Here is a 14,223-nt window from a genome sequence, read left to right on the forward strand (position 1 = left end):
TGAAAGGGGCATGTAAGAACACCCATCTAATTTAAACTTCTTAAGAGGAGGATAAACTCCCTTAACTTCATTACCATTGAGAAGTTCAAAATTTCTTTCAAGAATAGTTAAATGATTATATAAATAAGTTGAACAATACCAAGGGACAAAATAAATAAGCGCATTTCTTGATTTGCGGTATTCATAAAACTCATCTTGTAAGATGTCTTGTTGTTTTTCATCAAAATTATGAAAAAACCAATTTCTAAATTTTTCCCAAATAGGAGATTGAAATTCATTACTAATTAATTTTCTGGTTATTGAACCAGGAGAAAAATCTAGTAAGGCCTTCTTAATCATCAGTATAACTCATTTGGGACAATGTGTCCGCTTCTTTTTTAGAATGTCGTCTTAAAATTTTATCAGAATGCATTCTTAAAACATCTTCATCTGTTTCAATAAAATCTTCATCTCTTAATTGAGAAGTTGAACATCTAGATGTACTAGGCATATCTAAATCTTGATCAAGGGCTGAAATAAAAGTCCTATTAGAAAAAGATCTAGTCATTTTTGAAGTACTACTTCTTGGTCGAATATGTTTATTACCAAAATTTAAAAATGTGACTCCTTCAGGAGTTTGTTGTACATCAAGTAAATTAGTCTCCATAATCGGTTGAGGAGGCATAGCCTAGGTGATTGTCCAATTTTCAGGGAAAGATATTTCTTCCCATTTAATAGCCTTTCTAGTAGTGATATTAGATCTGTTACAATTGGTTTCAATAATAATAGTTTCATTTATAGCTTTATCGGCTAATCTACAAAGTGAGGATTTAAAGTATATAAAGGTTTATAATAAATCCTGTAACAAATACAAATTAATTCAGATCCTTTAGCATAATTGTAACCATGAGTTTTAACATTCAAAGTTAAAGCATCTAATATATTAGAATCTGTCAAAGATAATTGTAAATTTGGGTAAACGTCAAAATATTCTGGACCATGAGCCAGACTGGATTTAACAACTCCAATAATTGACTTTTGCCAATTCAAATTTCTGCCATCTCTTAAGGCGGCAATAAAGCTTTTCGGTAATCCTTCCGAGTTAGTGGTTTAAAAGCCACTTGGACTAAACCAATATGAATAAATTGGTGCTTAGATTTTCTTAGTGGTTCTAAGTCACTATTGTTTAAAAGTTGAAGATACATTTCTTCATTATTTAGAGAAATAGATTCCTCTGTGGTTTTAACTCTGTGTTTTAACCCTATATATTCAAAAAACCCATAATTATAAATAGTTCTTTTGCTAACTTCTGGAATTGTCCATTTGTTTAGCAACTCTAAATTCTGAGGATATTCAACCTCTTGATCATACTATTTTTCACGGTAGACTTACCCGTATTAAAGTACGCGTAAACTCATAAGATGAGAAATGTTGAATTATGACTTATATATATATATATATATATATATATATATATATATATATATATATATATATATATATATATATATATACGGACAATAAAACCTATTGATTTCTGCCTCATATTGGACCCAATGAGAATTTTAATTCAAAGGTATTTTGTTTACCCTCTAATTCATAATAGATTGTACATATTAAAAATTTCATAAAATAGTACTCCTATTTATTTATGATTAGTCAATTTGATGATTGAATTTCATTGTAGGTAAGAAATTATAGTGTAATTCGATTTCTTCTCATGTGTTTGTAGGCAATCCTCAACTGGTATAATGGCATGACAGGTTGTGAGAACTTACAATTTTTCTTTTTAATTCACATGATGTAATGTGAAGTAAATAGACATTTGACCGACTACTCTAATATTTATCTACCTCAGCAGGTATTTAGCACTTGGAAGTTGTAACTTGTAACTCATAATACAAGTGTGCACGACGGCAGTGCACTTGGAGTAGGCATGAGCATGAGCATGAGCGATTCAAGCATTTATCATTTGATCATATTGATAAAAGCAATTTAATCGTGATGCTATTTAGCAACAACTACGGACTTCACCTCTTCGAGCAGTCACAATTGAGGATCCAAGGAAATTTAATGGTAAAATGCTCTTATTCAATGGAATTGTCATCTCTAGATTCCAATACGAATAGACAAAGGAGTGCAAAAGTTGCAATTGAACATGAGAGAAGGCCATAATCCCGTAACATTATGCTGGAATGTTTGAAGAGTTCCAAGTTTTAGAACAGAATGGGAACTTTTCAAACTTATAAATATACATGTAACTTCAATAAACAACGTAAATGGGGATTCCTTTATCCCAATAATTTGTTTTTTTTATACTTTATGAAAAATATTTTAAAAAGGTCATATAATGATTGAGACGTGGGAGTATAGAGTATTATTATGTGTCCCTAACTACTAAATATTAGGTGTTACATTAAGACAAATCCCCATTTTGCACATTGTTATCCGATTTCATGTGATATAACATACCGACTTCGTAATTGGTGACTTCATTTCCAATAAAAAATTAGAGAGCAATGTAGATATTAAAAAATAAAGCATTGCTCTCTACCCGTCTAAATAGTGTATCATATTTTCCAAAGGCAAACTCACGAACACTTTACACCTTATTGTTGAATTATTAGAGGTTCTTATGACCAGTAGCCTTATCGTTTGTTTTCTTTCATTTTACTCCACATTCAATACATACATCTTATCAAGTTTGTTTATAATGAATGAATGAATCTCCTAACTAGGTGTGACACTCTTTTACCATGTTTACAAGTTCTGATTTAGTACTTCCTCCACGCGCTTAATAATTACTCTCTCCGTCCCGGTCAATTGTCATCTATTTTTGACTTACGGTGTATCACTTAGTTGTTATCTATTTTTCTTTTTGATAAGCTTTACAGAAACGGGCAAACAAACATATGATGTGGATTGTGGGCAACTAGACATGCAAGAGAACCCGTTAACTTACCATTTTTTTCTCATTTCCTTGGTTGTGTGAAATGAAAATATAACAAATAATAGGGAAGAGATGACATTAGCTAAGAACCCAAATCAACAAATTAATAAGTTCTAATTTTGAAAGACTAAAAGTCACATGTACAATAAACTTCCTCTCCATAAGTAGGGTCGTAATTAATTGGCATGTGTGTTATTGTTACCAACATTTGGTCACCTTGCATAGTAATTTACATTTAGCTCACACATCTTTCTAACTCCCTCTCCTAATTCCATATAGCATTTAAATAATTAAACTTTTACATTTAAATAACCGCGTTAATATTGATCTTTACAATAACATTAGAGTCAAATAAAAATTCATTTGGAGCATCATATCATCATAGATAAGGGGGAATAGAAGAGTGAATTTTTGTATATGCATCATGGGCATGGTGGTGTCATCGGAGTATTTCAAGCACTTTAATTGTCCATATATAAGAACAAGTGTTAACTCAAGTGATAAGAAATAATCTCTTACAATCTTACTCCAAGCGTGAGGTTGGAGCTCAATTCTTACCCGCGATATAGTGCGCTCATTTAAACCAAAAGTGCCCCAATATGATCTCACACTAGGATTTTTTTTTTTAACATGTAAACTCTTTATTAATTAAAATTGATCAATATACATATAGTCATTACATTTCTCTCGATCAATTAAATTTCTACCAACTTCCTTACATTAAGATATCTAATTTGTTCAACCAATTTTTGTCACTTGTTGTTACTTCTCCTGCAATCTTCATTTTAAGGCGAGCATGTATAATCCTCTTAATTCCCTGCATAATCTTCTCAGGCTTAGTAAGCTGCTGATCAACCCTGCATGTGTTTCTTTCAATCCACATAGTATACCAGAATGCTGCAATGACCATCCTGCATACTCTTAGCGCAACTCAGAATGTCTCACACGATTAGTAGTGAGTTAAATCAGAGCCAAGTCTCTAGTTGAGTCTTTATCCTAGCACCATATCTGCATCCTGAAAAGAGATGTTGATGGATTTACACCCCATATTCACATAAAACACATGCATTACTGTCACATATCTGCAATCTGAATAGTTTTTCTCGAGTATTGAGAGCCTCATAATGAATCAACCAGCTGATGATTGAATGTTTAGGTACACACCAAGCATCCCAAACATCTTTGTGCCACACAACAGAGGGGTGTCCTCCCTGTAACAGACAGTACCATGACTTAATACTATATCTCTTAGGGTCATGTATCCATTGGTTATTCACATACCAATTGGACAGCATACCCCTAACTTTAGATATGTTCCTCCAGTTCTAGTTGGAGTCTAAAGGAGGTACATAGGAATGTCAGTCCTGACCTATTAAATAGATATGATCAATCCATTGTACCCACAACCTGTCTGCTTTAGTATATAACCAGTGAACTAGTTTTCCTACACTTGTAATATTGCAAATCTCTGCCTTCTTGACACACAAACCTCCTTCTTTTTTACTAAAACAAATCTTATCCCATGCCACATGAGGTGCCCTCTGATATTCAGCCCCCCCGGCGGACATGGGCCACCCGCGGCGCGCATAAAAGGGCTTGAATAAGCTTGTATTTGTGGAGTCACCACCAATTTTTATGGGAAATTGAAACCGTTCGAATAACTCGTGTCATGTTAAGACACAAAGTAGTGACATGAAAACTAAGAACTCAGCTCGTTACCCTTAGCATTCTATGTCTAAAATGACTCTCGTGGATGCCAATAAACACGAATGTTCACAGAGATCTGGAGTAAGGGGTGAGGGTACGTATTAGGACGCCCTTTAATCGAACACCTAATCCCGCCTGCCTCGATAGTGGCCTCTACTAATGATTAGGGAAGTTATTCATACTTGATATGTAGTCGATGTAATGCAATGCAACAAACATGGATTATTTCTAGCATGTGAATTAAACTAAGTCGGTGAACACGTAATTTATCAAAAAATTGGGTCGAAGTAGATGTTAGATTAAATTGCATGTGAGAACCAAGTAAATAAATCATACATAAATAATAATTACGATAAATAAATAAATTAATTAAAACTACAATAATTACAAAGGATATTTGGTCTACGTCAAGCAAGCTCAAAACACGACTTTGAAGAATAAAATAAAAGAAAGAATTTAAGGATGAAAAACAGGTCAGATTAGAGGCGATAATACGAATAATAGTTGATTATATACGTAACTAAGAACTACGTTAAAGCGAGAAATAGTCCAGGGACAGAAACCAACCCAGAACAGGCGCAACATCTGCTGCGTCCTCTAGAAGTGGCGCAACACTTCCTGCGCCTGTTCTCCAGTTGGGCTCTGTCTGTGAAGTCAGAACCGCGGATTGTTAATGTTCATTAGTGAATTTAAGGTCGATTATTAATATTAGAACTCAAGTAGAAGTGGTTTAGCAGATTACATGCATACTAACATCGTCATAAGACGAAATAAAAATGAGAACTTATAGCGGTTTACATGATTATACGAACTCGTGTTGGATTAAATAAAGGAACAAACTTGAACTCGAAAACGAAATAAATTGAATAAATTGAAATCAAATAAACTATGTACAAAAGACAAATTTCAGAGAATCGATATGAGCCGGGTTTGAAATAGATGACAAAAACCCGCAAATATTAAATTATAAGGGATTTATGTCGAATTAAACATTATAGCTTGAAAGGAATTAATGAAACATGATTTATGTACTTATATGAACAATAGACACGAAAGTAATAAGGAAAACAGAAAATTTGTAGAAGATCGAGGAAGAAGAAGAAGAGAAGGATCAGCGGTAGCCTCAGGAAGAGGCGTAGCATGTACTGCGACTCTTCGAAGAGGCGCACCTGCTGCTGTGTTTCTTCTCGACATCAGATCTCCGCTGTTTTGTTAATACGGTTTTAAAAGACGGTTTTTAAAGACGGTTTTGAGCGTGCTTCTGATATAAACATTACATTAATGATACAAAATAAAAGTACAATAAATAAAATAGGTTTTTACACCCTCAGACTTACATGTTTGACGAAACGAGATTGACTAATTTATCGTTTAGTGCTTGCTCGACTCGAATATGAGAATATGAAAGTGCCCTTGTTAAAGGATTTAAAAGATTGATTAGATTGATTAAGTGGAGTTGGTTAAATTGATCGGTCTATGCAACGCAACTGGGACTCAGAATGATCTGAGCTTACGTGGTCGATTGATCAAGCACGTAGGCGTCGAACGCAAAAGCGTGGTCTAGAATGCAAAGAGAGCAGAGAAGGGCGGACAGTCGCGTACCAAATATGAAGGCCGAAGCTCTCTATTTATACTAAACTCACGAAGGGCTTTAGGTATGGCACAGATACGGAAACAAATCACAGAAATATTCTGTAAAGCATGAAAAGAGGGCTGGGAAAGAGGCACAGCAGCCACTGCGATTCTTGGAAGAGGCGCAGCACCTGCTGCGTCATTTCCCCGGAGGTTTCCTCCTCATCAAGAAAGATTTCCGCGTTTTTTATGGAATTTCGGTAGTTATACACTTCCTTATTCCGTAAAACACAATATACGGAAGATAATTCCTTAAAGATATTAAATTAAATTAGGAATAAATATCCAGAGAATTCTAGAACTTTCTGGAACATTAATGAAGCGGTTTTTGATCCGGACTCCAAATGAACTCTAATTACTGTCAAAACGACCGTATCGGCGCGTAGATGATGGCCATGAGGTTGGACTCGAGTGTTTGAGCTATCACTTGTCGGTGAACTTATGAACTGTTATAAAATCGTTTCGCGTATCAAACATGCGACCCAATCATCACTGGGTGGTTGGCGGGAGGTGCAGAAGTTAGGTATCTACAGAGCCCCTACTTTGACTGAGGCTTGGACAAGGCAAAAGTCAAAGTATAGCCATCAAGTCAATCGAAGATTACAACCTGACGACTATGGCGATGCGAGGTGGCTCAAAGGGTCTGAGTCAAGGACATGTCGCCGGGAACATTTTAGAGTCTGTTGACTATCGGGGAGGGTCGTTTAAAGTCCATTAAAATACATAAGGAAGCTTGGCAACCATAAGAAGAGATCATACCTGGAGAATCTGCCTGTCTCTATCCTCAAGCAAACTCACGAACTTGGCTAGGGAAAATATGTTGATGACTCTGGGAGTCTGCCTATCTCTGTCCTCAAGAAAACTCTCGCTGGGAAATATATTGATGACTTTGGGAATCTGCCTGTCTCTGTCCTCAAGCAAACTCTCGATGGGAAACATATCCGGGGAATGCACTGTCTCTCGTCCTCAAGCAAACTCTCGCTGGGAAACATGTTGATGACTATGGGAATCTGCCTGTCTCTGTCCTCAAGCAAACTCTCGCCGGAAAACATATCGATGACTCTGTCGGGGTTGAATCATACGTGGGGTCGATAACGGCGCGCCCTTGGCACCGCTGGGGAGAAAGATAAAAAGTATCGAATTAACAATGGCGCATCCTTAGCTTTTTGTTTGAAGAAAATAAATTGACAACGACGTGTCCTTAACATCGCTGAAGAAAATAAATCAACAACAACGCGTCCTTAGCATCCCTGAAGAGAATAAATCGACAACGACACGTCCTTAGCATCGTTGAAGAGAATAAATCGACAACGACGCGTCCTTAGCATCGCTGAAGAGAAAATCCACTTGGGTCATTGCAAGTAAAATTCCGATAAAGAGGAGAAGCCCATGAACTGTATTCAATGATCATGAACCCTTGCCAGGAAACCAAAATGTTGTGGTATCAGTAGTCATTGAAGAAAATACCGATCCGGACGAAGAGAACGCACAAACGGAGCCATATGTTGCTTGAGCATCACTGCGAATACTGCCAGGGAATATCTTAACCGTCGTTGGGGAGAATGAAGACTTGGGCGAAGCCCCCAGTTGGAGCGAGCTATCCTTCTTATACTTACCTGCATGGTTAGTAGCCACACAGGAACGCAATCTAATAGGCAAAAAGCACAAAACACATATGAACGTAAGCAATCAGCACATGGACCTTAAATGAGGAAGCACATGGATTTTGCAAAAATTTGTTTCTTTATAAAATTGTTTAAATAAAAGTAAAACTCGCTGCTTGTAATGCGTTATGTATATTCAAATGAGCTCTAGATGCATGACTCGACACGACATCGACTCACCAGGATGCAAAATGTAGACTTAGGTTTGACTGACGCGACACTAACTTAGATTTGACGCGACACAGGGATGACCTTGACAGACTTTGCTTAAGTATGCGCAACCCCTAGCCAAGTGTGGGTGACAACGCGTATCAGTTCCAAAGGGTAGAAGTATTAGAAGAATGATGTCGGCATATAAAGGCAAGGCATGAGCTATGGATCAGCTGTCTGCTTGGATGTCTTCATCGTTTGCTGTAAAAGAGACTCCTCTTGAGGTACGATAACTTGGAAATCGATCTAAGACCTTTGTCTCGAATGAGACTCGAAGGGTAAAAGGAAGGATGGAGGAAGGGTGGCATCTCGGAAGAGAAGCCCCCAGGATAAGACGATGACTCTAGACTTTGGTAAAAAGGAGACTGGGCGACAAAAGGAGCCCCAAGAAAAAAGGTATTTGGAAGGTTATGAAATGGAAAGGTATGGTTGTGAAATGGGTGTCGATATTTAAGGTTGAAGGTTCATGGTTAGCGTGGTAATTGAGATTGGAAGTTTATGGTTGGGATGGTTGTGTCCTTGAGGACTGCCTACATATTCACGTGAAGTGAAATTAAACTAGATCGTAGTTCTCAGCTGGCTTTGTTAATTTTATTTGGGTGTTGTGGTTGTATCCTTCTTGTGTAAGAAAGGACTGCTTACGTATCCATCTGAAGAGGTGAAATCAAACCATGCTTGTAGTTCGGTGTGTGCCTAAGCTATTGGGTCGGGGGCCTTAAAGTGCATGGGTCGGGAGAGTATTTTCCTTTGGTGACTCGAAGAACCGATTTGAGATAACTCCCTCTGATCATAGACCAAAGAGGTATAACTAAATTTGTAAAGATTTCCTTGTCATGTGAGCGCACTCGAAAGTGGACCCTAAGGGTGGATATGGGTTCGTCCCGTCCTAGGTAGCAAAGTATCTAAAGACTTCGTGTATGGGTCAAGGTGAAACTGGATTGGATATTTGGAATGTGGGGCTCGGAAACAAGAGGCTTTGATGAGCAAATCTCTGGAGCTTGATTTTGTGGAGTTAAGGCTTTATAGAGTTATGGCTTGTAATATGGCTTAGAATTGGAGTCTCTTGGCTTGATGTAGCCTGAGCACATAAAGGTAGGTTAATTGATGCGGGATCAAATTTCTATGTCTTGGCCTCAAAGGATGGGTATACTTGACGAGTTTGAGAGGATTCTCAAAATTCCTAACTGTCTCACCGTAACGGTTTCGAGAAGGACTTAGGGTGTGTAAAAGGCTAAGTGAGGGTGCTAGCTGACCATCTTCATCGATGTCTTGATTCAGCATTATTCCGTTCAGCATTTGATTTCATACTCGTTCTTGATTCAGACTCATATTCTTGGTCTAGAATATATCTCGGCTTTTTGCTCAGATTCTTGATTCAGGTTTTTGAAGATAACTTTGACTTTGGATATCGACATTGTTGGATTGAGCCTTGTTCTTATTTTGACTCTTTTGTCTTGGATATAAATCTTGGTCGTTTCTCTTGATTGAGCCTTTGTGTTTTACCATGGCTCGTATCGTCTTAGATTTGCTTGCTACCATGGATTTGGGTAAGACTAGCACATTTGGTGTGAAACGCGTTGATCTTTCGTAAACATGGGTTGTTTATTGTGGGGAATGGGCTTGCCTTCCGTCATGAATTGTTAACAAGGGAGATGGTCTGGATTTGTCCTAGAATCTCTTGAGATAGGCTCGTCCTAAACTGGGGTATAGTGAGGTTTCTGTTGGTAGACATAGAATAGGTAAGAAAATGGACACGGAGTTTTAGGTCCTCTACAACTTAGAATGGAACATCGTTTAGGTGTACTCACATCGACTTGCCATGCGTTGTTCGTTTTAAAATATCTCAAATCAATTCTTGTTGTCACAGGAAAAAGATAAAGGAAGAGATAGGATAGAATATGGGGATTAAAAAGCGTAATTTTATTGAAATGAATGATAAATGTATAGACTCGAGAAGACATGTGACTCGTGGGACAGCCCCCAGGTTGTCACTAGGAATGGAAATGGACACAAAAAAAAGACACTATGACAAAATTATGGGATAGAAAGCCTAAGACTCGGACTCGGACTCGGATTTCGACGCGATCTTAGATCCAGACTCGTAATCATCGACCTATACTCGAACATTTATTCTTCTGGCAACTGGTTTCGGTATCTGACCTTGAGCATTCATCTATTTGAGCACCTCGTCCTCATTATTGAAAACACTGGAAGGATAACAGTCAAGAAGAGGTTCCTGATGAGTGGTATATCCACGAGGATTGCCTAAGCTACCTTGTGGGTTAAGACTGACTGCTCACCATAATGGATCACAGCAGACACAAAACAAAGAGACAACACAACAAAACCACATAAGGTCACTAAGCGAGGTAACAAGTATAAGCGGACACAACACAATTACACCAATACACACACACACCACCTCCTCCAATCAACCACACATCTCTGACTGCCCGAAGGTCCAGTCCTGCCAGTGGGGGACCGCAGCCGTTCCCACCTAAGCCCCGCTCATCTATCCGAGCGATAACCCATGCTTCTTAATGTGCATATCCCTTATGTGGCGGGTTCCACAGAAGGCAAATCAACGGCGTGAAGCCACTCCCGAAAGTGACTCCACTCAGCCGAGGACGCACCTCGAGAACCACAGACAAACAATCACAGCCAACTATATAATCAACAATCACCAACTCCTATTTCAACACAATGTTAAACAACTACCACAACCAATCATAAACAGTGACACTAATCCAACTATACACCAACAATAGTCCCTCTAGACAATCAACAGTACTAAGTAGGTGAACCTACCTTTAGTAAACCACAACGATTCCGCGTCCGATCACAAGACAACAATCAACCATCTAAACCACCTATAACATCCATCATAACCATCTATTACTACTACCTTAACCATAACTTAAATCACAGGAGACGATGATGATGATGATGAAGACATACCTATATAAAAGCAATCCCGGCGTCAAGACCGCTACCCGACTCAAGCATACCATCCCTATAGTGTAACCACTCTCAAAGGCGTCAAGGAGAGGAACTATGGTGGAGGAGAAGTGAAATGACGGCATTTAGGTTTTGGAAGAAAGGAGAAATGATTTGGGTTTCACTATTATACGATTTATAATTCCCCGCTGTAACTCCGTTACTCGATCGAGTAACGCACTTACTGTGACACCCTTAAAAATTAGCGTTATCTAATTACTTAAATGCGTAAATTCTACGGAAAAACTGGTAGGATATGTTTGTAAATGGTTCAACTAGATAAAACCTGCAATTTCAAAAAAATTTCTTCCTAAACCATTCACAACCAATCCAACTCAAGAAGAGTGTCAAAAACCCTGCAAAAGCTGATAAACTAATTTACATACATAACTTAAGACGCGGAAATATAGTGATACAAACCCAAAATAGAAAAGGGAGACATATGTCCCTTCAAATTATATACAAACCAAAAGTGTAAAAGGTTTACTAATAGAATAGCCAAAACTAGGTCCAAGGTTCCTTGCTCACTAGCTCGTCTGTGACCCCAACTAAGCATCAACAACCTGTCAATCACATTTTATACAAACACGAAAGCCACAATTCAGTGGGGAGTAACTTCGAGTCCTCCCAGCCACGAATCGTCGAAATTAATGTAACATGTAGTAAAACATGTAAACAATATGATAAACAATGTAATTATCATGTAATCTAACCTATGACCCCTAAATTGACCAAACTAAACTATCATGTGAATCATATAATTCAAATAGTAATCCAAACTTTATCAAATGAACCGGCTTACATCTCACCTATTACGAGTTCATAAAGTCACCATACAAGAAAGGGCAATATATCGAGAGACAGGCATAAGTTCTTAGCACCGTCAATAGTCACTTTGTAACTCGAGTCTATACCACGAGGTAGGGAAGGTAATCGAACCGGTATCTTGGCTCAGCGGTTAATATTAATAAAACATGGCCAAGAGACAACACAACCCTAGCCTAAAATCTGCGCAGACCTAGACATGCGGATACACACCACCGCACCCAAGACCCACAATTTTTCTAAAAACAAAGTGAGTACCCTAAGGAGTCCACCAAAGGGTTGGCTAGTACTTAAGTTGACCCCTTACTATCAAAATAAAATGGCGAGGTCATGCCCCAACTTGGATATAAATCCACTAGTCGGGAACACAAAGGCTATCAAGCAGTGAACATATACTCGTCAAAGACTATAAAGACCTATCTATGATGAAGGCCGAAATACTCACCTAGGACCTAGTCCCAGCTAGTCCCAGCTTGAATACTTTAGCCCACACCACACAAGACTCACCACACAAGTCAAGTAAGACACCCACTTAACCATAAGAGGGCAAAAAGTCCAACTTACCAACCTAAATTCTAACATTCTATCATGTGAAAGGCTATATAAATGTTTATTCAAAGATACAAATCCAAAAAGTATCCTCAATAAGTATTAAATACCAATTTTCAATTCTAACAATATTAACCATATTAAAGGCTTCAGGGAATCTAGGGCCGTTTCTACAATATAAGAAGCTACTTAAATTCAACTAACTACACATGTGGAATAAAGATATAATAAATGGCCTAAAACAAGAAAAAGGCCGATTATCTAAATCATTCAACCGAATTTTTACCCGCAACCTGACCTGCGGACAGTGCGGGTCAAATTGCGGTGACCAATCACTCAATTAACTGACATCGCATCAGTCAAATGGACTAAGGCTCAGTTTTCGGCACAATCAACAAAACATTACAATTATCGCTATAAAATTCATTTTGAGCCTATTAATTACAATTTCATTTTGTAAACTATCCTAACATGTGATAACTATTAATATAAGCACAATTTTACCATTAACATAATTTTTGTTACTAGTATGCTTCAATTCAAAATACTACCCATTTGTTACTTATACTATTCTAACATTAATTAATCCGAAATGACCAATATTGTACGAAAAACCGCGAAACCAGCACGGACCAACCCGGGCCAACCCCAAGGCCGGCCGTGGGCTACCGTGGGCCTGCCGGCTGCTGGCCGTCACCCCTACACCACCAATTTTTCCATTTTTGTTTAGAAAAAGACCGTCTGAACACTAATTAATCGTTCCCAATTCAACTTTGTTAATTTAAACTAACAAAAGGCATAATTTAAGCATGCATGCAACAAATTTTAACATGTGAAAACTACTACTCAAACAAAAATCACCAAACATACAAAAATCAAAAACATGTGACGATCTTTCGTCGAGTAACTCGAAATATGTTACCTTAAGCTAGAAAAAGAGCAATTAGCACCTCAAAACCCAAACCCTAACAACAACTAGCCGCTATCCTCTACAATATACGAGTCCCCGAACTCGTCCTCCAATTCTTCACCTAAATAAACAATTAAAACACAAAGATAAGTATATAAAACCGAAATTTCCGAAAATTGGTCTTAAAAAAACTTCAAGAAAACTGAAATTAAATTATACCAAGTTGTAGATCGCGACGAGAGGATTCCGGAAATGTAAATTTAGCGAAAAACCGATTAGAAACGAGTAAGTTATGTCGATTTTGGCTTGATTTTTGTTGAAATGTGTTTGGTTTTGATTTTAGAGGATTGAAGATGAACTTAAGAACAAAAATCAGAAAAAAAGAAAGAAATGGGGAAGGGGAGCCGGGTAGGGGAGAAAGGAAAGGAAGGAGTCGAGTTCGAGTCGGGATTTTTCGAGTCGGTTTTGACTCGGTTCGATAATAATTAAAACCGTAAGTCAAATGCAAATTCCGACAAGACCAAAGTTTTTAAACACGAGATTACAAGAAAATTGAGTATTCATACGACCCATTTCCAATTTCGTTTACCCAACGTTCAAAAGAATTGTCATTTTCCCCCCGATACGCCCTTATTTCGAAATAAAAAGTTTTACACGGTTCAAACTATTTTTAAACATTTCGAAACTATCAAAATAAATACTTTTCTTCAAAATATAATAAAATTATATTTCTTTGAATTATTTTTACTTTAATTACTTTAAATATCAAATTTTATTTGATTAATAAATTATTTTCGAAA

General features: G+C 37.5%; 1 long non-coding RNA gene across 1 annotated transcript; it reads right to left on the bottom strand.

Annotated features, from left to right (window-relative positions):
• Nucleotides 1-11,431: 11,431 nt before the first annotated feature.
• On the bottom strand, nucleotides 11,432-13,539 carry LOC141652349 (uncharacterized). Its single transcript, XR_012547161.1, has 2 exons — nucleotides 13,436-13,539; nucleotides 11,432-11,702 (listed from the first exon to the last, which is right to left on the bottom strand). It is a non-coding gene; the product is annotated as an uncharacterized LOC141652349 (long non-coding RNA).
• Between the last annotated feature and the right edge of the window lie 684 nt (nucleotides 13,540-14,223).

The sequence above is a fragment of the Silene latifolia genome, chromosome 4, assembly GCF_048544455.1.
Source record: "Silene latifolia isolate original U9 population chromosome 4, ASM4854445v1, whole genome shotgun sequence".
Taxonomy (NCBI): domain Eukaryota; kingdom Viridiplantae; phylum Streptophyta; class Magnoliopsida; order Caryophyllales; family Caryophyllaceae; genus Silene; species Silene latifolia.